Below are 15,416 nucleotides of genomic sequence, written 5' to 3'. Positions count from 1 at the left end.
GCCCACATTAAGAGAGGCCTCTTTCACTGACCCCATTTACACAACCCTCTTTTGTAGTAGCTGTGGAATTTCAAAATACATGACAATTTCCAATGATAAGTAGCAGAAATTAGATCCAAGCACATGTCCATTAAAGGAGTAGCATACCAGGTATAACTTCCAATGGAAGAAACTTAGGTGTCTGAAAATTGAAACATTTGTTTCTCAGCTCCTTTTTTTAGGCATTTATATAGTATGTATTTTTTTCCCAAAGGAATCTTTCCTGCTAAATTTCCTGGCAACCTTACAGTGAATTCTAACATTATTTCTATATTGTAGGTGTTCTGATTTTGTATGAAGTGATATAAGAAAGGATATATATATAAAAAGATGATAATGTCAACACAAATATTTCCTAAATTCTCTAGATTGCTCTCTTTCTGTAACTCTTGTCAAAGTAAATGAACTCATTTTAGGTTAGGTTTTACTATTTCTATGTATCCACCTATTTACCATGCATGTTCTCTCTCCCTTCACAGTTAAATGACTACGCAAAACTGAGTCTTTAAACATTAAAAATGGTACCATTTTTTAAATGTAATTCAATAAGCATTCTTGAAAAAGTATGCAAGAATTATTCAACATATAAATATAGGGCTTCCCTGGTGGTGCAAGAGGTTAGTCTCAGCTATCCGCAGCCACTGCAGCATGAGTTCAATCCCCAGCCAGGGAGCTATCCACATGGCACAGCAGACCTCTCCCGTCTTGCCAGCTGCTCCCCTCAGCAGTGTATTTCAGTGATCTACCTGTTCTGCTCCCCACTCTGTCTCTGGTGAATCCTCTCACTCCCTCCCCCATATCTCTGGCCTATACCCCAGCTGTTGTATGCATAGATAAGTCAGTCTTTAAAAATATATATACATATATCATTTGGAAATAAATAAAATATTGAGCAATCCATTTTTTAAAAGATTTATTTATTCATGCATACAAGAACTGGGGTACAGGCCAGATGTGCGAGAGGGTGAAAGGATTCACCAGAGACAGAGCGGGAAACAGAACAGGCAGACTGACTGAGATACACGGCTGAAGGGAGCAGCAGGCAAGACAGGAGATGTCTGCCATGCTATGTGGGTATCTCCCAGGCCAGCCAGGATCGAACCCGCACTGCAGAGGCTGTGGACAGCTTCACTGCGTTGTGCTCAACTGCCTGCGCCCCCAGGGAGGCCCTTGAGCAACCCATTTTTTAATCTTTAATGTGCTGAAGTTTTTCAGAGCATCTATAATTATATGATCATCCTTCCTTTTTTCTCTCCACAAATTTTAGTTTTTATTTCCCAATTTTCAACAACTATGTTTTTAAAAATAATATCTTCATAGGTGATAGAAGCACTGTAAGTCTAAATACTGTAAGATACTGGTTAGCTGATGAATATAGGTCTAAAGATAGGAAGGAAAAGTGTTGGGAAAGGGAGGCAATGAATAAAAGGATGGAGAGAGAGAGAGAAAACCAAAGACATTTGTAGGTCAAAACATAAAACACCTGTGGAAATTGGTAAGAAAAGCTTGAAAGGAAGTGAGTATGTATTTATCTTTCTTTCAAATGTGCAGTTTTGTAAAAGTAAATCTCAAAGGCTTAAGATGTAAGATTTGATATATTTTCAAGGAAATGGTCAGTTCTCAAAATTACTGTGGTTTTCTTAGTTACATGAATGTCTACTCAGTGCTTGAGTAAGAACTGCATTGATTTAAACAGCTGGCATTTATAGATTGTAACTACATCTATTGTTGTTTATATTATTTTTTTCAGCACTCATATTTGTCAATCATCAAATTAGTATCAGACAATACTAGATTATTTGATGAAAAAATGTCACAGGTTTTGCAGTGTTGTGTGCCAAGTATGAACAGAGAGATTAGACAGTAGTATCTTACCTTGAAAAAGCAAGAGGAAAGCAATGTAGGAGAAAGTAAAAAGCAAAATAAACTTTAAGTCTATATGAAATGAGCAGTCTCTTCAATATGAAAGAAGTCACAACAGAACCTGCATTTGAATACATCACAGAAACAAAAATAAGTGTATGAATAAAAATACACAAAAAATAACCTCAATAAAGCACAGAGGTAATCACAACATCTAGCAATCTAGGCTACAGTTAAGGACTGCATGTCAGTAGGCATTGAAAGGTTGCAGGATGACTGTCTGCATTCATTCTTTGCCATGCTTTCACTGGACTCCTTATGCTGAAAGACTTCTGGTTGGAATTGGCCATAAAATGACTTTGGAAGTAACAGAGTGGGAGGACAGAACTCTAGATTTCTCCATTTTTGCATCACCAAGGATATGACTGTGACTACAGTTGACTGCTGTGACTCCTATGACTACAGTTCTGGTTGGACAGAGTCTCTCCCAATGGTCCAGTTCTACTGGCTCCTGGAGTATGGATTCCTCTCTGTGCTCTTCAAACTTAGTAGCAATAGTACCTTCTGGGTACTGCCAGTCTCAGAATTGTATTGGTTACATTAACATGGCCTGCCATTCCACAAGTAGTACTTTCACAAAAGTCTCTTACTTTGAATCATCTGGGGTGAATTTTGTTTTCTATCAGGAATGAGATTCGATAGAATAGGTATTTGTTAGATCCGTTCAAGAGGATCCTCTGTATGTTCTCCATTGTAAACACTAAGTACCTAAATAGATCCTGTGTGTTTCTACGAACACAGACATTTTGCTGAAGCTTACCTGGAGGATTCAGACTGAGTCACTGAATGTGAGGTAATAAGAAAGTCAAATTAATACTGAAAATCATTGTCAAAATATATACATAGTTCCAAAAGGTATTAAGTTGCTATTTCTGCAGTGGACATCAAAGGGGCCAATCACATTCTCATTCTATTCTTTTTTTTTAAAAAGATTTATTTATTTATTTTTAATTTATTTTTATTTTTTTAAAGGATAGAAGATCTTTTTTTTTTAAAATTAATTAATTTATTTATTTATACAAACAGTGGGTACAGTCAGAAGCACGGGAGCGTGAGAGAATCCACCAGAGCCAGAGCGGGGAACAGAACAGGCAGACCAACGAAGTACACTGCTGAGGGGAGCAGTGGGCACAACAAGAGAGGTCTGCGTGCCATGTGGGACCCTCCTCCGGTGGCCAGGATCGAACCAGCGCTGCGAGGCTGCGGGCAGCTTTGCAGCCCAGCGCTCAACGGCTTCACCACCGGGGAGGCCCAAAAAGATTTATTTATACAGGAACTGGGGTATAGGTCAGACATGCGGGAGGTTGAGAGGATTTACCCGAGACAGAGCGGGGAACAGAACAGGCAGACTGACTGAAGTTCACTGCTGAGGAGAGCAGTGGACAAGACAGAAGAGGTCTGCCACACCATGTGGGTAACCCCCTGGCCAGCCGGGGATTGAGCCTGCACTGTAGAGACTGCAGACAGCTTCATAGTGCTGCACTCAATCGCCTGCACCACCAGGGAGGCCCTCTCATTCTATTCTTAATGCTTGATATCCAGAGCAGTTTTAGGGGAATCATAAAAATGAGCAAAGTCTGGATTTTGGTGTATGGGAGTTCAATAAGGACTACAGATTGATGACTCTATTAGATTCTTCAATTCCCCCTACATTGTTTTTCTTAGGGATGGCACAGTCTTATTTGAACACCACCAGTGATGTTGGTGAACAAGTAAACTTGTTCCTTACGCAGGTCATTAAACACTTGAACTGTTTTTTGTTTTTTGTTTTTTTTTTCCTACTGTAATCTTTTTCCTCATGTTCACAGAAATATTTCTCCTAATAACCTTCCTCACTGGTCCTGGTTTTACCCTTAAATGTCATTCTCAATAGAAATCTAATTTCTCTCCCACATGATAATCTTTCAGACACTTGAATATAGTTATTATGAACTTAATTAATTTTCTTTTTTCAACTAACTTTTTCAACAGCTTGCCAAACTCCTCTCAAGTTTAATGATCAGACAACACTTAAAATTAATTTTTTCTATTTCCCCAACTCTTCCCTGTCTCCCTAAAAAGATTTCCTTTATTGGAACTTGTCCATCGCAACACTTCTGTACAGATTAGGGGTTCTCTCGGTTCCCAAATTGCATCAAGATACCTTACCCCCTGATACTTTTGTCAATATCTTCTGTGTTTCCACATAAGCTCCTCATTCATTTCACATCCAGCTATAGACACACAGATGGGTAGAAATCAAATTTTACCTAATTTGGGCCTCCCCTGGTGGCGCAGCGGTTGAGCGCTGGGCTGTGAGGCTGCCCGCAGCCTCTGCAGCGCTGGTTCATTCCCCTGCTGCCGGCGAGGGTCCCACCAACAACAACAAAAAAAATTTACCTAATTTGACATGGATTTATCTACATCTGACTATGATTATTTGTAATTCATTCAGACAGCATTAAATCCAGTTCCATGAAGTGGGGGAGAAGTATTTGGTTTTGTACAATTCTATCTCAACTTAGTGTTAGAAGGAATACCTTTTATTCCCCTTAATTGATCATTAACACTATTGTACCTCTGTCTTGAAGCAGTTAGGGTTTGAGAGGTAGGGTATATATTTCATCAGTTTCAGGTTCTAACTCCAACTGACTTTGGAAACACTTATGAAATGTTTGCTAACTCCTTGATAATAGCTACATCAATTAGCTTTGTACTAATATACAAAGCCTAAGATAAAATTTGTCTTGATACAGCAAATATTCATTCATGGATTCATTCAGAAGTAGTTATTGAATATTTTTTACATGTTAGAATCTCCTCAAAAAGGGGAATAAGAACCTGGTCTTAATCTGGCTGTTAGTCTTCTCTTCCTTGAAGTGCCTGGTCTTCTGCCATGGAACAATCTGTCCTACTCCAGGAGAAAAGTTTCAACATTAAGGAAAAAAATACCCAAACTGTTAGCATGTACCTTAAGTGTATCCAGGGACCCCAAAATGGTTAAAGAGGCACACTTTAAAGGAATATGGTCATCTATATGTAAAAAGGCAAAGGAAGCAGGCTATTAATGTGGAAGTTATTAAATATAATTAGTATACATAGAGAGAAGAAAGGATATTTCTAATAAAGCTGAAAATTGCCCATCCCCTCCTTGACAAATACCCAGCCAAACAAAGTCAGCTGAAAGCCTTTCTGAAAGCTTTCCACATGTCCAAGTTACCTTCCAGCAGGGAACAGCAAGAAAGAGATAATGCAAGACTGGGACAGAAGGAGAGACACAAAAATACCAGCAAGGATAGCAACTGCCATGTTTCTACCAAGGACAGTGTCCCCATGTGTCTCTTACCCACATGTCTCCTACATGGCTCTCCACCACATCTCCTCCAAGTCTCCTTCCCAACAGGACCACGGTGCAAGTTGGGCTACAGAAGAGAACAATGGCCCCACCAGTCTATGTTCTATAAATCACTCAGCTCTACCCCTAGTTGCTAGTAGTTCCCCTGATCAGGAGGGCTATTCATGACATACTGGAAATTGTAGTCCAGGGCAGCTGCACATAAGTGGGGCAGAGAAAATGACATCACTGCACTGTGATGCTCCTCCCTCCTTTCATAGAGATGCATTTACAGAATATCTCCCATAATGTCTCTATTCTTTTATAAACAAAGGAATGATGAAGATGAAATGGATATAGGAACCCAAAGAGTACCAATTATTTGAATAAGTATTGAAAGTGTATCTCAAGTTTTAAGTTGTCATTATTTCCACCATTTATTTGTTTGTGTTTCTAATGTTTTCATATTCCTAAGCAACAGTGAGGTAGACACTCATGTACTCCTGACCTTACCAAATATTATGTAGTAAAGCATGACAGTTCATAGTGGAAACTGAAATTAGTCAACTAGACATCATAAAAAAAAGTAATGACCTGAAAGTCATAAGTTCTAACCTTAGCTCCACCTCAACCAGTAGTTGAGTTAAAAATGCTCATCATATTCTAGGCCCTCTTTTCCTCTCTTGTATATGAAAGGCTGGGTTTGTTAAAGTACGATTGCATATAACATATAATTTTCAGGTGTGTATCATTGAGAATCAACATATGTATAAACTACCCTGGCTGGAATTTGATGGTGTCAAGGCTCATTATTGTTCAATTTTTTGATTTCATCATTTTGCTTGGAAAGCTGGAGAAGGAAACAGAAGGAGCCAGATTGCCCAGTTGCAAAGAGAGTCGAATGCTGGCACAGGAATTCAGGACTGTATGTGGGAAATGTGTGATTATAGTACAATCATTATGATTCATCAAGAGAATAAATTCCCTTGTTGGTTACACATACACATTCCCCACCCCTTCCCACTCACAACTTTTACTTCCTGGTTTAGGAACAGTCTAAAAGTAGGAAAAGAAAGTGGGTGTAGTGGGCAGAAGGGAGGGGAAGGAGCGGGAAGTATTCTCTATTTGGAAGAGATTTTTGGAAGCTCTTTTTCAAGCTCATTTATACCACCTACGGTGCTTTTATACTTTCTTGCTGAATGTTTGATTATCCTAACCAGACAGAAAGTAATAAGTCAAAATAGTTATCGTCACTCCTTTTCAAGCATAATAAGCTCAGTTAAAACATTTTCATACATACACAAATGATGACTTAATTCACTGAATAAAATTAAAAGAAATCAAAATTGAGAGACTCAATCATGCCAATAAGAGAGAAGAAAAATTCTATGCAAGGCAACTCAATTCCTGTGCTTATGGGTAAGAAAGAAATGACCAAAATTGACCATTAAAAGCAATTTTCCACTTTTTATTCTCCAATATTGTGAATCCACCCTCACAGTCATCAGAGAGTTTGAAAGTAGAGCTGAGAAGTCAGTTTTATAACCAGATAATAAGCATTCAGTTGAAGGACACTTTGGAGGAAGGTAGTGGGGTTTGGCTCTATCTATATCACAGCAGGAAAATCACTGAACTTGGAAGTTTCTGAATACTTGTGGGAAGCCCTTGACAATAAGAAGATGGAACATTTTTGCCAAACTTTCTAAGGGCCTCAAAACCACATATGATTTCCAGTGGGAACATGAACATAGATTTATTTCTCTCTTGTTCCTTCTCACTAAGTACAACTGAAAATCCTATAAAATTTGAAAAACTATCAATGGCAAACACTCAAAAATGGAAAGAGGAAGGCAAACTAACTGAGGAACTCAGGACTAGAGGAAAAACATGGTATCAAACATTTCTTAAGATCTTCTACCCAACAGGAAGAAAAAGGTGGCCACACTCTGTATCCCTGAACTCCAAGTTGGCAACAGAAGGGAGCTGTCATGGACTAAATGTTTGTGTCCCCTTAAAATTCATGTTGAAGGCCTAACACATAAAGTGACAGTTGGAAATAGAGTCTTTGAAAAAGACCTATTAGATTTAGATGTAGATGAGGCCCTGAAGATAGGATATTAGTGATGGGATTAATGGCTTTAGAAGAAAAGGAAGAGAGAGAGACCTCTATCTCTAACTGCATGCTGAGAGGACAGACCACATGAGAACACAGAGAGAAGACAGCCATCTGTCAGACAGGAAGAGGGTCTTTACCAGAACCAGTCCATGCTGGTACCTCAATCATGGACTTTCAATCTCTAGAAGTGCAAGAAAATAAATGACCCACTGTATGGCATTTTGCTCTTGTAGCTCAGTCTTGACTAGGCAGTTATCCAAGTAGGTCTTTCATTCCCAGATGGAATGGGGACATTCTGGCAATAACAGAAGACACTGGGGTACTAGAAAGGGGACTGATCAGGAGATTAACTAACAATAATAGGCCAAGGGGTGTATTTTCCTCCCCTACTGACCTTGAGAGACCACTGAGAGACATCACTGCCACCACTGAGAGACATCAGTGGCTGATAATTCACTTATTTATTCAAAAATTATCTTAGCAGCTGTTTTATGACATGTACTGTTCTCAGTGCTGAGATATGCCCATGGGAAAATGAAGTCAAAACACCCATTTCTAGTTATACTTAAAGGTATTATTTGATTTATAATTTTAAGAAATTGATAGAATGAAAATAATATGCAGCTTATCATGGTAACTTTAAATGCAAATATTCATGCACAGATTAACTTTTAGCCCCTCATCTGAATCTAATTTTTTTCTAAGAATGTGGTGAAAACCTTTGATTAGGATTCATAATGTAATTGTTTCTGTTCTCTTCTGCTTTGTCATCCAGGTTTTGCAAATTTTCTTCTCATAAATCTGACAAGTTTGTGCTGAGGTAGTATTTCCCTTTATCAGAATTCTTAGTCTCTGTACCAACCATTGTACACACTTCAGATTTAAATACAGATCTCTACAAGGCGGCTAGGAAGACTGCTCCTCCCCAATGTACTCTGTGGAATGCCAGCTGCCTGCTTTAATGTAGAAAAGGCATCTGTTGATGTAATGCAATAGCGTTCTGCTCTATGAGCACATTCATGGGCCTTTTATTTGTCTGGATATTTACTGGGATCTGCCCAACACTATAGCAAAGGGAATAGCTTAATAGTCTCTAACAGGTTGGAAGAAAAAGTAATTTCCAAACTGAATCCAAGCTTAAAAAATATTCCACATAGACCAAAATCATGGCATGTCAGTGTTATTCTATTACACATCCAAGTGACTGCAGCTTCCTAAAGATTAATTATTTAAATACTTCAGGCTAACTCTCTAGGCAAAATGGGATCACGTACTCCTTTTTTTCATTATCTCATGTTGCCTCATATATAAAATATTGCCCATTCAATTTATAATAATAGGATTTTTAAATCTATGTTTAAAAATATTTATTTTTTTAATTATTTTTGAACACTCTGTTTAGGGGAGTGATTTCAGATTTATAGAATAGTTGCAAATAGAATATGGAGGCTTCCTGTATTTTCCTTACCCAGTTGTACTGCAGTATTTTCCTTACCCTTGCATTGTTAATATTTTAAATAATTTTGTTACATTTGCCAAAACTAAGAAACTGACATTTGCACATTACTACTAAGTAAATGCTATACTTGCAATTTCATCACTTTTTCTATGACTGTCCTTTTTCAAATCTAGGATCTACCCAAGCACCATATTGTTTTTGTTTCCAATCTCTGTTCTATGATCATTTTTCAGCCTTTACTTATTTCTCATGATCTTGGCTGTTTTGAGGAGTACTGGGCAGAAACCCTAGAGAATGCCCCCTCATCTGGGTGTATCTAACATTCTTCTCATGACTAGAGTGAGCTTATAGATTTTTTGGAAAATATATGATAGATGTGATTTTGTTACATCAAGTCAAGGGGAACATGAATACCCCCAAATTTTCACTGATGATTGTCAATTTCAGCACTTTGACAAGTTGGTGCTTACTAAGTTTGTCCACTCAAGAGATATTATATTCTCCTTCCCCCATTCCTTGGACATTTAGCTCATTTAAGTTTTTATTTGTAAAGGAATGTATTACAGAAAGCATAACATTTGTATACCTACCACAAAGATTTTAAAAAGATGTAAAAATTTAGTCATTTTTGCTCATTACTTCTAATTACAAAATGAATTACACATCAAGATAATTATTTATGCTACTCTTCTATTTCATTTTATTTTTATAAATTAAGACACAAATTAAGAATTAATGTTGAGTTAAAAGAAGAAAATTTCATTTTGACAATAACACTATGACTACATTTATATAAATTTAAAAAGCAATATTATTTTATAATATAAAAGGGTTAAATTTTTCTTTCCTAGAATTTGTTTCTTGAACTACTTTCTTACTTTAAGTTTCAGTTCTTGTTTAAGTACATCATTTCATAATATTCCTTTAGCAAGAGTTTCAAAATACTGTACTCTTAGGTTTGAACTATCCCAAATTATCTTCATTTTATCCTGGTTCTTGAATGGTATGTTAGCTAGGTATAGAATTTTAATATGAAAGTTACTTCTGTCATAATTCAAAGATAAGTACCTCATATAATTTTATCATCAGTCTAACAATAATTCCTTTGAAGTTTATCTGCCTTTTTTTCCCCTGATTTTACTTTATTCTTTTTATTTTTGTACCACTGGTTTACAATGCTATATGTTTCACCTATTTACTTTAAATGTTTTACTTCATTTTGTATGGTTTCACTAGCCTTAATGTGATTTAATTTTAGTTATATGGCTCAAAAGTCAATGTACCTCCTTTGACCCTTTGAGCATTTACATTTTGTGGGTGACTTTTATAACAACTATGATTACAATCCATTGAAAAACCTTCCCTTAACTGTTAGATAGAACTTACCTCATTTTCATTTCTAGGATAAGAAAAAACTTCATGAATTCTGGCTTTTTGTTGATTGAGCAAGTTTATCTACGCTTCTGGGCCAAATTTTTTTTTTTTTTCTGGTAGGACACGTTTGTAGTCTGTTTCTAAATTCTAAGGCTGATATGGTTTTGATGCCTTGTTGAGTATTTGTGTCTGAGCTCTCTAACTTCAGTCACTTTCTTTTCCCTCTTTATTTATAGGAATTTACATTTTTACATTTAAAAATTTGAAATGTATATTAATTTAAAACAAATTTTACCTTGTTTTATTAAGAATGTCTAAGAGCTTCTAGCAGAGAGTGAATTTTCTTTGTCATATCATGTTAGCCTGCCATGTTAACTAAAAGCAACTGACCACCATTTTTATATAAAATATTTCCCCATGGAGATACAAAAATGAATGCTGACCAAAAAAATAATATCTACTTCCAAGATGGGCAAAGTATCATTAAAAATATCAGATACATACTCAGAGAACATAAAAGGGAAATATTATAAGGCAGCATAACTTAATTATTTAAGTAGTACAGATTAGTTATTAGAATTCTTGGCTTTAAGCCAAGATTTAAATCAAAGCTCCATTATTTGACTAGCATTGAAAATTTTCATAAAAAACAGTGAGAACTGTTCTTAAAATTAACAAGTGATAATAGTGATTTGGCAGAAAGTGAATTTTGTAATAAGGATTTGTTTTGAAACAAGCTGTACTATGCCTTGAATCCATCCCTAAAGTGTAGTTTGAATGCCTGCCTTCCCTCCAACTGACTGAATTTGAAGAATGGTAACTTCCCATGGGATATGGGAAGAAACAACTTGGGCTGGTCTCTGATACAAACTATCTAACTAAGGGAAACTAGGTGTGGACTAGTTGTGCAGTTGAACAGAAGCCACTTAGCTTTTGTCCAAAAGAACCACTAGGGCAAAGTTCAAACCACCAGAAATTATCTCTTTGCGGTGGATTGCTGAAAACCCATGATCTAAGGAGATGCAAGAGGAATGAAATGCATCACTTCACAGAAATTGCAATAAGCAGAGTCCAGCAAGGGAATCTGCATGCAAGCAAAGCAAGAATATATCTGCAGGCCTCCCTGGTGGCGCAGCGGGTTGAGGGCCACACTGTGAAGCTGTCTGCAGCCTCTGCATTGCGGGTTAGATTCCCGGTCGGGGAGAAACCCACATGGCGTGGCAGACCTCTCCTGTCTCACCCACTGCTCCCCTCAGCAGTGTCTTTGGTCTGTCTGCCTGTTCTGCTCCCCGCTCTGTCTCTGGTGAATTCTCTCACCCTCCCGTGCCTCTGACTGTACCCAGTTCTTGTATAAATAAATAAATCTTTAAAAAAAAAAAATATATATATATATATATCTGCCAGTTTCAGAAAGTATGAAAGTATTTTACACCACTATCAATCAGATACAATCTTCCTGCTTTTACCATTAACTTGACAAGTGGGAAAAGAGACAATCAACAATGAAAGAAGGCACCCTCATCCCATTTCAATGCTAAAGACTCTCCCTTATAAAACACTGTTTGTGGAGTCCCTCTATTACCTGAGAGTGAAGAGCAAAATGACAGGATTGCCAACTTTTAATTCAGTGACAGAAGAACATTTAATCTAGCTGAATAAAATTTAAGGGAACAAAAAGTATTCTTCTAAACTTATAATTCTTTCTTCTGAATCCTCTCTAATCCTAAATGGCTTTCATTATTAATTGTATAATTTATTTCCAATCCAAATGTTGATTAATTTTTTATCCACTATATGTAAATAAGATATATTATTCAGTATGATTATTGTGACACTAATATTATTTTTCTAATGAGTTAAGCTAGTATTCTTTTATTAAATGCATTGATTTAACATATTGTATATTATAATTCAATACACTCACTTTATTTCACAGTGTAAGTTTCCTTGAGCCAAGAATTGTTTAAGAGGATTTTCTATTATTATTAATTTCTACTTCATTGTGCTTCTGCTCAAAGAATAAACTTTTTAGAATTTCATCTTCAAGGAAGATTACCAATGGGATCAATTGCTTAAGCACTCTGATCTATTAAAAAGACCATATGCCCTTAAATTACAATATTTTATACATACTGTTTAATCAAATTTTACCTTTTAGTTCCCATATATTAGTTTGTTTTATGTTTATTTCATAAATCCAACTATAGAAAATACTAAACATTTCATATACATATATACTTACATATATGTTTATATACATATGTGTATACACATACTACATGAAAACTCTGGATACAAATTTTATGAACCAACAATTGGGACAAGAAGTCTGACCATAGGAACAACTATTTTAAATTGCCACTACATCCCCTAATCAGGAATTTGTTATTTCTGATCCATAAATTTCTTCATATTCTCTACTAGTCATTTTTTTAGCCTATCATACCAAAGAAGGTTTACTGCTTCAAAATTTGAAAGGTTTGAAGATCATCATGAACCATAAGGATCATAAAACTAAAGTAGGATGAGTACTTTAGTTTTAAAGTATCAGAAAAAAACTAGAGGTCCTAATAGATTCATTTCAGTCACATTATTATTTCTATAGGTATTTAAATGTTTGAAAGCTTAGAGTAGGAACCTACACATCATTTCACCATTATCAAATCCAATGAATTCCAAATAGATTTTCAAAACATTTTTTGTAAAAGGCCCCCAGAGTGAGTTCATCTCCTACCTTGAATATTTTTTTCTTTTCATTTCCCCCACTTTACAAAGAGATTGCAGAAATCATATAGTTTCCCATAAGCCTTATATGTCATCAAAATCAGGGAATTTCAAGCAAGTCTTTGAGTTCCACGAACTGCTTCATGTTCCCATCCCATTATGAAATTCTGAGTGGGCAGAAATCTGGACCTCAGCCCTTATTTTACTCAAATAGGTTCTTTTTGATCAATTTTATATGCAATTTGGTTCTTTAGGGGCTTTATCTGAAAAATGAACTGCCTTCTCATTAAAAAGAAATTGAAACTCAGCAGCTTAAAAATGCATATACTTTCATTCTCTCCTTCAAACTTCAAAAATAGGGCTCTACTAGGAAGTAGGAGAGTTCCATACTTTTCTTAAATAGAGTAGTCACAAAGAGCACAAATCAATTGTATTTACTCTGCCTAACACAAAGACATGTGTACATCGTGAACCAATGATCAACCCAAAAGGTGAAAACAATTAAACTGTTTTTCAAAATCATCAACATCATCATCAACATCATCACCAGGTTCTTTGCCATCAACACGAATAAGAACCTAGAGAAGAAAAAGTATGAGTGGGAATGAAGCACTATGGGAAATTCCTTATAGTAGCTAATAACTATTTTAATGAAAAGTGTTGACTAATAAATTCTTACAGAAAAAAAAGTTCAACTCTGTAAATATAGCTTAAGTAGTTTACTCTCCATTCTCATACAAGAATCTGTCTTTGAGTTTATTTCCTAATGATGTTTAGTGTTTAGAATACAGATAACTCATACTACATGAGAAGTATAATAAATGTTAATCAGAAGCTTTGGTAAATTTCAAACAAATGCCTGCCAGAGGTAATTTCAGATAGTGCATATTAAACTAGAATAAAGAAGTTATATTATCATGGTCTATCTTTTTTTTAAAGATTTATTTATTTATTTATACAAGAATCAGGGTACAGGCCAGATGTGCAGGAGGGTGAGAGGATTCACCAGAGACTAAGAGTGGGGAGCAGAACAGGCAGATCTACTGAAATACACTGCTGAGGGGGGCAGCAGGCGATACAGGAGAGGTCTGCTGCACCATGTGGGTATCTCCCTAGCCAGCCAGGACGAAACCCATGCTGCAGAGGCTGCGGACAGCTTCACAGCATGGCACTCAACCACCTGCGCCACCAGGGAGGCCCTATCATGGTCTATCTTAAAAAAATATTTAAAAAATAAAATAACATGTATAATTCTAAAGAAAAGGATGATAGTATTTAAAGTGTTCTAGAAAATTTGTATCAAATGTAAAATTATATTCTCCTCTATTATATATCTCTTCAAATTCATATATGTCTTTATAATTTTCATAAAATTCACATTATTTAGGCTTTCCTTTTTAATAGTATCTTAACTTAAAAAGCATATTTCAGGAAAAGCACTCACCGTATTAACCAAAACTAGGACAGGAGAATCTTGATTTGGGTATTTCTTTATAACCTTGTAATTGTAGTGGTAATTTTCATATATCAAAATCAATGTCAGAATTTTCCAAATTTTAATATTCTGTGTGAAGGCTTTCTTAAGTAGATTTGAACACAACATGACACTTTTTTGAGTTGCAGAAAAGAATAAAAATTAACATTGAGTTCTCTGAATCAGTTAAGGCCTGCATGGGGTCAACAGTGGGGGAGAAGAGAATACAGGGGCTCCCATAGTGGAGGTGAAGTGTGGCTCCCATCATCTGGTCACTTTCTGGTTTATCACTGATGACCCTCCTGGGCACCCACATAAATGAGTCCGATCAAATGGCCTACTGAGGGCACTCTGCATTGATCTAAGTTGGCTTCTGCTTTCTTTTTTGTTTCTTGCTTATGGTTTCCTACTTTCTGGTGTTTGGTCTTCTTTATGGATCAGACACTCCTTAGGAAGACTCACTGTCCACTACAACAACTGTTTCCTCTTAGTTCCTCTAGGACTGTCCACTGTCCAATTCACTAGGCGTTCACACATAGTCTATATTGCTATTTTATTTTTAAAAATCATATGGGTTTAGGGTAGTCCTTAAGAGTCAAGTCAAGTGTGAAATACGGCATGGCTCACTATAGGTACAATGTTGTACAGTAAGTCTCCAGGACTTACTCATATTGTTCAACTAAAACTTTATGTGTGTCAATCAGTGACTCCTATTTCTTCTACTTCATGATGCCTGTGTCTATACTTGGGTTCTGCGAATTTTACTCTTTTCGATATTTGATGTAAATAAAATCTTGCAGTATTTCTCTTTCTAAGGATGAATTATTTCATTTAGTAGAAGGACTTCAAGATGCATCTGTGCTGTTATACATTGCAGAATTCCTTTCTTTTGGTATGAGTTTGTCAAAATTCATAGTGTTGGGCCTTCCTGGTGGCGCAGCGGGTTGAGGACAGCACTGTGAAGCTGTCCACAGCCTCTGCAGTGCAGGTTCAA

This window comes from Talpa occidentalis, unplaced genomic scaffold (genome assembly GCF_014898055.3).
Source record: "Talpa occidentalis isolate TD23 unplaced genomic scaffold, MPIMG_talOcc4v2.1, whole genome shotgun sequence".
Classification (NCBI taxonomy): domain Eukaryota; kingdom Metazoa; phylum Chordata; class Mammalia; order Eulipotyphla; family Talpidae; genus Talpa; species Talpa occidentalis.
This window is presented reverse-complemented; position numbering follows the sequence as displayed.